A 12,618-nucleotide genomic window follows, 5' to 3' on the forward strand; every position below is an offset into this window, starting at 1 on the left:
AATAGCAGCAGGCAAACACCTATGATTCTTCCATTTGTTCTCCTTAAGCCAAGACCAAAATTATAGGATATAAGGGACAATTAAGAAATACAAAGTATAGATTAATTAATAATGTTCTTAATTGCAAAGCTGAGAGCAGTTAGCAACGCATTGCTTGGTATTTTTATTCCCAGTATCATTTCCACACCTTTAAGCTTGATACCGGGGCACCTGGGTGGCTCAGTGGTTGAGCATCTGTCTTTGGCTCAGGTCCTGGTCCCGGGGTCCTGGGATCGAGTCCCACATAGGGCTCCCCACAGGGAGCCTGCTTCTCTCTCTGCCTCTGTCTCTGCCTCTCTCTGTGTGTCTCTCCTGAATAAAGAAATAAAATCTTAAAAAAAAATAAAGCTTGATACCTTTCAGCCTTGTATATCTTATTTGTATCTCCCATCTTATTCTTTGCTTAATCCATGTTTATTGTTACTTAAATATTTCATTTTTCCATTTTTGTGAAAATTTCTTTTGGTAAAACTGCATTTATCCTTTAGATTTTAGAAAATCATTTTCTTGTTTATTTTTGTTTTTTTAGAGAGGTTGGGGAGGGACGGAGGGACAAGGAGAGAGAGAATTTTAAGCAGGCTCCACACCTAGTGTGGAGCCCAATGTGGGGCTTGATGTCACAAGCCTGAGATCATGATCTGAGCCTAAAGCAAGAGTTGGACATTTAATAGATTGAGCCACCTAGGCACCCCGGAAAATCGTTTTTGTTTGTTTGTTTGTTTTTACTGTGAGCTGTGACAACAGTTCCCTTCCACATATTAAAAATGCCCACAAGGGGCACCTAGCTGGCTTAGTTGGTGGAGTATATGACTCTTGACCCCACAGTAGTGAGTTTAAGCCCCTCGTTGGGCATAGAATTTACATGAAAAAAGTTCCTGCAAAATTCTGTCATATCATGGAGGTAACAAATGTGGAATATCCAGATATATGCCTCTACCTACATGAAGGAATGGTGTTTTAGGGGACTAAACACAAGGAGAGCTGGGTGGCTGTCTAGGACCCACTACAGAGCATCTGGTAGGTAGTTCTCTTAATCTTCTTGAGACCAATGTCTTCCTACATAAAATAGTAAAAATATTTCAGTTCTAGGGATCCCTGGGTGGTGCAGCGGTTTAGCACCTGCCTTTGGCCCAGGGCGCGATCCTGGAGACCCGGGATCGAATCCCACGTCGGGCTCCCAGTGCATGGAGCCTGCTTCTCTCTCTGCCTGTGTCTCTGCCTCTCTCTCTCTGTGTGACTATCATGGTCTCAGTTCTGTACTAGACTCTGAGCTATCCAAATAAATAATTTGTGAAAAATATATTGGAGTTTTTTTTTTTTTTTTTTAAATACAATCCCAGCCTTCCTGGCATTATTGCAAGTCTGTGTCTTCATGTATAAAGTGTGAATAGTTAGGATTAGTTGTTGTGGCATATGAAGTGCCTGGAACAAAGAAGTTAAGTAATATGTTAATTCTCTTTTTGTCTGCCCTACCACCCCTCAGCTAATAACTTCTTAATTTTGGTCAATAGAGAGCAAAAATTATTGTAAGAAAGAATAAGCTTCTGACTTAGTAGTTGATTTCTTATAAGAAAGCTTTCTTCAAAAGTTTTAACTTCATCCTTCAGTATTGGAGCTAGATTATGCCCCATCCGCAGCATTTGTTCAGCAGCATTTGATACAGCCATGATTATTTTATATCGGAATTTCACTGTATTTCTCTTAGTCTAAGAAACTTTAAGGAAGGAATTGTGCATTGCATTTTGTAGTGTTGAATGTGACGCCCATCGTCCAAAAGTTCAGTAATAACAATAATAAGAAAATCTTAAATTTATATAGATAAAAAGAATCCTGTAGAGTTTTGTTAATTGTTCCTCGCTTGATAAATGACCCGCGACACACTCCCTCCAGTGTATGTTTATTTAAGACTAAACTAATCCTGTGCTGAAATATGATTACCCGTTGGATACGCTCTGGTAGTTCATTGCCTTCCTGTCTTTAATAAAATGCTTTCACTTTCCTGCCCTTCAGTGTTACTATAGGGAGCAGACACTTTTCTGGACAGTCTCTGTTTGATAAATGATCATGTCATGCTATCACTTAGAGGAGTGCTGCAAAATACTGAAGAGCTGATTCTATTTGCCATGCAGGGCTGGTGCCCAAGGTCCTGTATAGGCGCCTGCAGTAACTGGCAGTGCTTGCTCTACAATTAATGATGGTCACTGATGAACCTGTATTTGACCAGCGTGCTCCAATTTTTATTGGAAATGTCTGGTCCAACTGTCCTAACTAAATCTAAAGACAGCCATTTGTCATCCTCCTGACTGCTTGTCATCATCTGCCTGGGAAAATCTATAATTTTTGGCTTGTTTCTGACTAAACTGTAGAGTGAATAAATTTATCTTTGGGTTACTCTGCTTGTCAGGATCAATATTGAGCAGAGGTTGAATAAATTAGAAACTGGAAAAACATGACAGGCCATAGTGGTTTGTTCGTTTGTGTCTTATAAATCAAATACTTAGTTTATCTAAGAGGCAAGCACATCAAATTTTTTGTTTCCACCATTCATTCTGAAGATGCTCTAACTCATGATAAATGGTCATCAGAAAACCAATGAAGTTAATCGCTAATATATTTGACTGTGAGATGAACTTTTCAGATCATTTTATCGATTTATCAAACTTTGTAGACATAAAAACTATAGGTAAATATGATTTTTCTAATGTTACTGTTCTTTCAAGTTTTTACACATTTTTGTATCCATGATATTATATGGCTTTATCTGTCATCAAGGCATATAATGTTGGCCCTAGTGAAGTTCATGGCTCATCACCTGCTTGTCGAAATGGAAGTTTTATTGTAAATGGCCAGTGAGGTTTTAATATTTTAATACATTGATGTATACTTATTTAAAGGAGTTATGGGGAAAAATGCAAAGAAGTATTAATCAAAAGTAAATGTCCTTTAAACTGGAGCCCATTTAAACTATGAAATAGGGCAGCCCCGGTGGCTCAGTGGTTTGGTGCCACCTTCATCCCGGGGTGTGATCCTGGAGACCTGGGATCAAGTCCCATTCGGACTCCCTGCATGGAGCCTGCTTCTCCCTCTGCCTGTGTCTCTGCCTCTCTCTCTGTCTCTCATGAATAAATAAAATAAAATCTTAAGAAAAAATAAACTATGGAATATTGTTTGGCGTAAAACCTCTCTTTCTCCTTCTCAGTGGTTGCCTTTGCTATCAGTTTTACTGGAGTGAACTGGGTCATTGCCCACAGAATTTTCTCAATTTTCTGCCTTTGGTCTCACACTTCTTCCAGCCCTCTTTCCTATTTTTTATCAGCAAAGAAAGAGCTACACCTCTTTTTTCAAGTTATTCAGCCCTCTTGATCTTTTCCCTTCTCTTTTTGGGATCTTCTTTCTCTTGGGTTTCCATTTCCAATCTCTCCCTCTCCTATGGCTTTTATCCTATCTCTTACCTACTATCACTACACTTCTTGAAAGAGTAATACAGAGCAGTATTCGTAAAAGTCCGTAAAAGGACTTTTACGACTTCTATCATTTTGGTTAACACAAATAAAAACCGTAAAATTCTGTTTCTTAAATGTTTATGTGCTTAAGAATCACCTCAGGATCTCATTTATTAAATGCGGGCTCTGATATGTTTGGTCTGGAGCAGAATCTGAGATTCCGCATTTCTGATGCTGATGTTCCTGGTCCTACGACCACATTTGGAGTTATAAGGGTCTAGGCCACTGACTGTGCTTCCCAACCTTCTGAATAGGCACTGTTCACTGAATGAGGCACTGCTAACCTCGTCACTAGCTATACATTTCCAATCTCGGACTTTTTCAGTTTCACTTCTTTGGAGCATCCTACCTTACCATCCCTAATGGCTTTGTGATTCCACATTTTGGCAGGCTCCCAAATCCTGAATGAATCTCTGACCCCACAAGTAACACACTTCTGACCATAGAAATCCCCAATGTATTAACAAGCTGTTTTATAAAAGTTGCTTTTGAGACTAGAGAAAACATTTCATAAAAAAGAGCTATACTAAAACAAAACAAAAAACAAAACAAAACAAAACAAAAAAAAAAAAAAAGAAAAGAGCTATACTGGGTGGACTGTTGCCTGAGTTGGCCCATGGAAACAATGTATTTAGTTAAGAAAAAGCCCAAGGAATATCTGTGCAGTGACTGTGCTATAAAACCTCTCCAAGTGCATCATCATGTTTCCTGAGCATAGTTTCCTAGAGAAAATAGGAGCAGGTAGTGGCAGACACTCGGGTATCATCAATTCACTTGCTTCCTTTTCTATAATCTACATTTATTCCTTTCAAACTTGTTTCCTTCCCTGGATCACAGCAGACTACAAAATAATGGCTAGAAAAGCAATTGTCTAGTCCACCATGATCTCCATTTATGTGCAGACCATTTACAGAAAAGGAATAGCTACATTGATGAAAATAGTAAAATATCTGTTATACTGAGGAAGGAAGGGTCATCTGTACATGACAGGAAGAACCAGATTTTATGGGAAACTACATTGAACATTTCAGCATATACTCTTTACTCCCATATCTAGGCAGTCTCATTCATGATGGCAGTTTAAGTGATCACATAATCAATATGCTGAAGATACCCACATTCTTCTGTCCATTGAACTCTGGCCTTATATATCCAATTTTCCATGTAATATTTTCTCTGGAACACTACAAAGGCACCTCAAACTCTACATGACCAAAGTCATGATCTTCTCTCTCTCCCCTGAACCCAACTCTGGAGTTTCCTATTTTCTGTTGTGCAAGGTAGAAGCCAGAAAATCATTATTGACCTCTGCCTCTCTTTGATGCTCCATATATCCAACTCACCACCAAGTTATTGATCACTCTATTTCTGAAACAAGAAAGAGCTTCTACTCACTTCATTTCCACTCCAACTCTATTCAAGTTTCTACCATCTCTTATCTAGTCTAGCCTTTTCCACTCTATTCTCCACACTGTAGCTATGCTGGTCTTTCCAAAATACTACTCTATTACTATTTTACCCCTTGCTTAAAACACCTTCAGTGATTTCTCATTGTTCTTAGGTTAAAGACAAAACTCTATCATGACCTAGGTAGCCCATCTACCTATCAGCCTCTATTTGTAGTATGCACTACCTTCACTCTCTCTGCCTCCTGTTCTCATCTTTGCTATGCTTTCACCTGCTCCAGGGCCTTTGCACATGCTATTCTCTACCTGGTAAACCCTTCTATTCTCTCAGAGCCAGGTTTAGCAATCCCTTCCTAAGGGAAGCTTCCACTCAGTGCCCTAAGGCAAATCCCGCTGGTAGGAGGCCCTCAGAGTCATATACTTTTTCTTTGTAGTATTTGCCATAGGTGCAATTTTACGTTTGTTTTTGGGTTATTATGTGCTTAATGTTTCTCTTCCCCTCAAGGGTGAGAGCTCTTCAAGACTAGAAACTATATCTGTTTTTTGTTCACTCTCATTTCCTCCATTGTCTAGCAAGCACTACCAGATGGTGGTTGTTATGAATGAATGGAGAAGGAGAAATGAACAAATGCATGCATAAATCAATGGATTTGATGTTAGGAGGAGGACAGGAATTAAAAGGAGAAATTGTATGAAGGCACTTTGAAAAATTTGCTCATTAGAGGGCCCACAGATATAGAAAGAAGAAAGACAGGATTTATCTTCTGTTCTTCTATTTCCTCCTCTAGTCCTCTGCCACCTTCCCCTCCCCTCCCTGTAACTTCCTTGGCCCAGATATCTGCCCTGGACCAATTTTGGGCTAGGGAATAAGAGAAATGAGGGCAGGATTAGAGGATCTTGGGGAAAGGAGTCTTTGGCAGCTGTGGGTCTGTAGAAGTGAGAGGGAAGGGAATGAAATCTCAAATAGCAGGAAGCTTCTTCCAGGTCAGTATCCTGTGCCTCTGCCTCTAACGTAGCCACTCTCCTGGGGCTCTAGGACCTCCAGTAGGCTAGGGCATGGGCATTGTTTGGGAATGCCTATTTCTGTCAGTGATCCAGTTCTCTTTCCTTTTTCCTTTTCTTATTCCTTCTACAGAGCTCCAGGATTTTCAGTTGCCCTGCCAGTATTTTCGTTGTTGTTATATCTTTTCCTTTTTAATTTTTCTCAAATATCTTTCTCACTACTCAAACCAGAATCTTGGAAGATTCAAAGTTACTTAACTATCCTAAAAGACCGTTATTTTTCCTTTTCTCTTATTTCATGTATTTTCTGTAGGTGTATACAAGGAATCTATGGATGTCCATATAAAAGCAGCTTCTCTAAGTGCTAAAAACCTTGGGTAATTATAGGGTTTTTGTTAGGAGTCTCTAATGATACCCACTTCTTTTTCCCCGTGGCACAAAGCTGTCTGTTGCTGAAGACTTTTAGGATGGATGTCAACGACCTTGTTTGGCACATTGAGCTTTCTCTCCCATGGCGCACAGGGTTTGATGTCAGCAGTGTTGGGGCAACTTCAAACAGTGAGCATAAAGAATGGAAAAATAAAAGCCAGAAAAATGGAGACACTGACCCCATTAATATATACCAAGAAACAAGTTAATATTTTCCTGCTAAACTTCAACATGTCCTTTTAATAAGGCATTGGAAGATGATTTGAAATGGACCACAAGAGTACATTTTATTTTTTATTGTTTCTATCATTTTTAAATTAAAATTCAATTTAGTTAATGTATACTGTAGTATTGATTTCAGGAGTAGAATTTAGTGGTTCATCACATATATAATACCCAGTGCTCATCCCACCAAGTACCCTCTTTAATGCCCATCACCTATTTAGCCCATTCCCTCACCCACCTCCCCTCTAGCAATCCTTAGTTTGTTCTCTATATTTAAGTCTATTATGGTTTGCCTCCCTCTCTGTTTTAAATCTTATTTTATTTTTCTGTCCCTTCTTCTATGTTCATCTGTTTTGTTTCTTAAATTCCACATGAATGAAATCATACATTTGTCTTTCCCTGACTTATTTTGCATAAACACTCTAGTTCCATCCATGTTGTTGCAAATAACAAGACTTCATTCTTTTTGGTTGCCGAGTAATATTCCATTATATATAATAAAATATAATATAAATTAAAAATTATATATATAATATAATCCCAATATATATAACTCCCGCACACATCATCTTTATCCATTCATCAGTCAATAGGCATTTGGGCTCCTTCCATAAGAGGGCTATTGTTGATAGTGCTGCTATAAACATTGGGGTGCATGTATTCCTTCAATTCAGCATTTTTGTATTCTTTGGATAAATACCTAGTAGTGTAATTGCTGGGTCATAGGGTAGTTCTATTTTTTTAACATTTTGAGAGAGGAACCTCCACACTGTTTCCAGAGTGGCTACACCAGTTTGCATTTCCATCAACAGCACAAGAGCATATTTTAAATTAACCCTAGGCAAGTCTATATTCACTCTTCCAAGAAGCTATGCAGGGCATTTTAAATTGCTTGTCTTCTTGCCAGAAGTAAAAGAACTTGAAATTTCATCTACACTCCCTTTCCTCCCTCTCTATGGGAGGAAAAAGCAAATTTTTGCATAGCCCAGCCTCTGGAACTTGCTGTTTTGTTTTGTATTGTTTTGTTTTAAGATTTTATTTATTTATTCATGAGAGACAGAGAGAGAGAGAGGCAGAGACACAGGCAGACTCCATGAAGGGAGCCCGATGTGGGACTTGATCCCGGGTCTCCAGGATCACGCCCTAGGCCGAAGGCGGCGCTAAACTGCTGAACCACTCAGGGATCCCCTTAAATTCCTTCTTCAGATGGTTGAATATTTTTTATTGTTCGTTTATTCATTCATTCTGTAAACATATAGTAGGTGCCTGTTACATGCCAGGCACTCACTGGGCTGAACTCTAGGTCATTCCGAAAGCAACAAAAATTCCTTGTTCTTGGGGGATCCCTGGGTGGTGCAGCGGTTTGGCGCCTGCCTTTGGCCCAGAGTGCGATCCTGGAGACCCGGGATTGAGTCCCACGTCGGGCTCCCGGTGCATGGAGCCTGCTTCTCCCTCTGCCTGTGTCTCTGCCTCTCTCTCTCTCTCTCTCTCTCTGTGACTATCATAAATAAATAAAAGAATAATAATAAAAAAAAAAAAACAAAGAAAGAGGCCCTTGTGAACTTTAAAAAAAAAAATTCCTTGTTCTTAAATTCTCTCAGTCTAATGGGGGATATGATGATGTATGATAACAATTCTGTTAACAAGGTGTTCCTTACCAATCATTCAGTCATTTTTAAAGTAGATTTTTAAAATCAAAGCAATGCAATAAACACTTTTAAGAAATAAGACCGTAGGGTATATAACAAAACTTAAAAGAGTACTTGGGGGCTTATAACAAAACAACTTTCAATTTCTACAGCTATTCCTACACTATTCTACAGCTATTCCTTCACTTACCTCCACAATACTAAATAACAGCCACTGTTTATTGATTTGTAAATCTTAGATATTTATCTACTGAATTCCTACTGTGGAACATGATGATATAATTCTCATAAGTACCACTCCAACCCCAAACTTCCCTCCCCAATCCTGTCAATAGAGTTATATTAAAGTTGTTAATCTGGTTGGTATTTTTTGACTATATAATTCAGCTCACTTAAATATCATTCAAAGTTGAATCACATAATACACTATATAATTGCTTTTTATTTTTCCTGGAGTTAAAAATTAGTTGATTATTTGTCATTTTTCTATGTATTTGTCATTTTTCTATGTATCAATTCAGCTGGCTGCAATCTGGGCTGGTATCTGTTTTAGGACTTCACTTGAGATTTCCTTCATATTCATTCTGGGAATTTCTTTAGCCTTTCTCCTGTTTCCTAGATCCTGTGTCTTCTCTTTTCCTAATTTTCTGTTCTGTTTAGATGAAATTAATTTTTCAAGAGCTGTCTGAGAAAGGGACATGTTTTTTTGAAAGCTTGTATGTTCAAAGATATTTTATAGGGATGCCTGGGTGGCTCAGCAGTTAAGCGTCTACCTTCGGCTCAGGGCATGATCCTGGAGTCCCGGGATCGAGTTCCACATTGGGCTCCCTGCATGGAGCCTGCTTTTCCCTCTGCCTGTGTCTCTGCCTCTCTCTTTCTCTGTGCCTCATAAATAAATAAAATCTTTTAAAAAGAGATATTTTGTGCCATAGAGTTGATTGAAAAATTGATGGAGTATATAATTCTAGATTTAGAATATTTTTATCTCAAAAATTTGGAGACATTATTCTACTATCTTCCAAATAGAAAGATCTGATAATTCTGGTTCCATTTTGATTTTTTGTATTATGATCATTTTTTTTCTCTGTGAGATTCTTTAGGAACTCTTTACTCCTGGTGTCCTAAAAACTTTTAAGGATGGACTTGGATGTGGGTCACATTCCATTCACTGTGCTGGCATTTGGGAGACAATTTCAATCTGGAAATTCATGTCCTTTGATTTTGGAAGTTTTTATAATATTTGTTTAAAATTAACTTTATGTACTTGTAATTTACATACGACAGTATGCACCCATTAAAAGTCTAAATCATATACATCCATATAACAATCACTATAATCAAGATAGAATGTTTTCATTATTCTGTAAGATTCACTCATGGCCTTTTCCAGTCAACCTCTTCCCATTCCTGTTCAGCAACCATTGATACATTTGGTTCTATATACATCTGTTTTTATTTTTCAAGAGTTTCATATAAATGGAGTCGTATAGTATGTACTCTTTTTTTGTCTACCTTATTTCACTCAGTATAATTTTTAAAAATTTTGTCCATGCTGTGTGCATTAGTAGCAGTTCATTCATTTTTATTGTTGGGTGATATTCCACTTTATGGGATACAGTTTGTTTATCTGTTGCCCATTTGAGGTAAACTTGGTTGTTTCTCAAATTACAAATAAAGTTACTATAGAGACTTGCATACAGATATTTGTATGAACATAGGTTTTTATTTCACTTGAGTAAATACCTAAGGATGGGGTTGCTGAGTCCTATTTATAAGACAAATAAAAAGTACATATTTAACTTTATAAATATAGGTTTTTATTTCACTTGAGTAAATACCTAAGGATGGGGTTGCTGAGTCCTATTTATAAGACAAACAAAAAGTACATATTTAACTTTATAAGAGACTGCCAAACGATTTTCCAAAGAGATGTACCTTTTACATATTCCTCAGCAATTAATGAGAATTCCAGTTGCTCTAGATCCACATCAGAAATTGGTATTAATGGATAAAAAGAGATGTGATAAAAAAAAAAAAAAAGAGATGTGATATATATAATGGAATATGACTCAGCCATCAAAAAGAATGAAATCTTACCATTTGCAATGACATGGATGGAACTAGAGTGTATTATGCTAAACAAAATAAATTAGAGAAAGACAAATACCATATGATTTCACTCATGTGGAATTTAAGAAACAAAGCAGATGAACATTTGGGAAGGGGGAAGAAAGGAGAGAGGGGAACAAGCCATAAGAGACTAATTTTTTTTTTTTTTTTTAGTTTCAGCGGTAGAATTTAGTGATGCATTAGTTGCATGTAATAGCTAGTGCTCATTACATCAAATGTCCTCTCTAATTCCCTTCTTGATACCCATCACTCCCATTAGAGACTCTTAATGATAGAGAACAAACTGAGGGTTGATGGAATGAGGTATGTAGAGGATGGGCTAGATGGGGGATGGGTATTAAAGAGGGCACGTGTGATGACACTGGGGTGTTGTATGTAAGTGGTAAATTGAATTCAACTCCTGAAACCAATATTGCACTGCATGTTAACTAAAATTTAAATAAAAATTTTAAAAAATAAATAAAAAATGGTATTGTCAGTCTCTTTCATTTCAGTTATACTAGTGGGTGTATAGTGGAATCACATTTTGGTTTTAATTTGCTTTTCCATGATAAATGATGTTTTGAGCATCTTTTCTTGTATTCATTTACCATTAGCATATGTTCCTTTATAAAGTTTGTTGAAATCTTTAGCCCATTTTTAAATGTATTGCTTGTCTTCTTACTATAGAGTTTCAAAAGTTCTTTATATGTTCGAGATAACAGCTGTTTGTTACATATATGATAGCTAATATTTTCTCTCCATCTGTGGTATGCCATTTCATTAATGTCTTTCTTTCAAAGAACAAAAGTTTTAAATTTTAATGAATTCCAACTTAACAGTTTTTAATGAGTCTTGCTTTTTGTGTCCTTTGTGTTTGAATTCTTTAAAGAACTCTTTGTCTCATACATGTTTTTTATCTAGAGGTTTTATATCTGAGCAGTTAAATTTGGATGTGATCCATTTTGAGTAAATTTTGTAAATAATATGAAGGGCGAAGGATCAGTTTTTCTATTTGGATATCCAGTGGTTCCATCAGCACTTGTTGAAAAGACTATCCCTCTCATTGAATTATTTTTGGAACCTGTTTAAGAAAATCAGTTGAACACATGAGACTTCTTTATAAATCTTGATCTCTGTGTTCATCCTATGTCACTAATGCACTGTCATGATTCTTATAACAATAAAGTCATGAAATTAGGTAGAAAGAGTTCTTTAACATCATTCTTTCTACCAATATTGTTTCAGTATTTTTTTTTAAACTTTTTATTTATTTATGATAGTCACAGAGAGAGAGAGAGAGAGAGAGGCAGAGACACAGGCAGAGGGAGGAGCAGGCTCCATGCACCGGGAGCCCGATGTGGGATTCGATCCAGGGTCTCCAGGATCGCGCCCTGGGCCAAAGACAGGCGCTAAACCGCTGCGCCACCTAGGGATCCCCTGTTTCAGTATTTTAGGTCCTTTGCATTATCATATAAATTTTAGAATCAGCTTGCCAATTTATCTTAAAAATTCTGCAGGGATTATGTGGAATGCATAGATTAATTTAGAAAGAATTGGGAAGCCCAGGTGGCTCAGCGTTTTAGCACTGCCTTCAGCCCAGGGTGTGATCCTGGAGACCTGGGATCGAGTCCCACATCGGGCTCCCTGCATGGAGCCTGCTTCTCCCTCTGCCTGTGTCTGTGCCTCTCTCTGTCTCTGTGTGTCTCTCATGAATGAATAAATAAAATATTAAAAAAAAAGAATAGGAACCTTAAGAATATAGTCTTCCAATCCATGAAAATTGTATTTCTCACCATTTATTTAGTTATTCATTAATTTCTGCCAACAATATTTTGTAGTTTTTATTGTACAGCCCTTGCACATTATTTTCTTAAATTTACTCTTATGTATTTCATGTTTTTTTGGCATGAATGGAAGATAGCATCTTTAAAAAAATAGTTTTCCAGTTTTTCACTGCTGATGTGAAAATTGATTTTTGCATATTTGGCCTTGTTTGTATCCTATGGCATTGCTAAATTTATTCTATAGATTCTAATAATAGCCTTTTGTAGATTTTAAAATTATTTTATATTTATCAAAACATGTTAGTCTGCAGGTAAAGATATTTTTATTTCTTCCTTTCCAAACTGAGTATTGTTTCCTTTTCTTGACTTATTACAAGGCTAGGGCTTCAATTATAAAGTAGAGTAAACATCCTTGCTTTATTCCCAGTCTTGAGGAGGAAAGCATTTAGTCTTTCATCATTAGGTATGA

The 12,618-nt window shown here is 37.2% G+C and overlaps 1 protein-coding gene and 1 long non-coding RNA gene across 7 annotated transcripts in view; one reads left to right on the forward strand and one right to left on the reverse strand.

Annotated features, from left to right (window-relative positions):
* PPP1R42 (protein phosphatase 1 regulatory subunit 42) overlaps window positions 1-12,618 on the reverse strand; it is a 65,657-nt gene that overhangs the window by 29,021 nt on the left and 24,018 nt on the right. The window lies entirely within an intron of this gene.
* LOC111093152 overlaps window positions 1-12,618 on the forward strand; it is a 47,192-nt gene that overhangs the window by 21,779 nt on the left and 12,795 nt on the right. The window lies entirely within an intron of this gene.

Source organism: Canis lupus, chromosome 29, assembly GCF_011100685.1.
Source record: "Canis lupus familiaris isolate Mischka breed German Shepherd chromosome 29, alternate assembly UU_Cfam_GSD_1.0, whole genome shotgun sequence".
In the NCBI taxonomy this organism is placed as follows: Eukaryota; Metazoa; Chordata; class Mammalia; order Carnivora; family Canidae; genus Canis; species Canis lupus.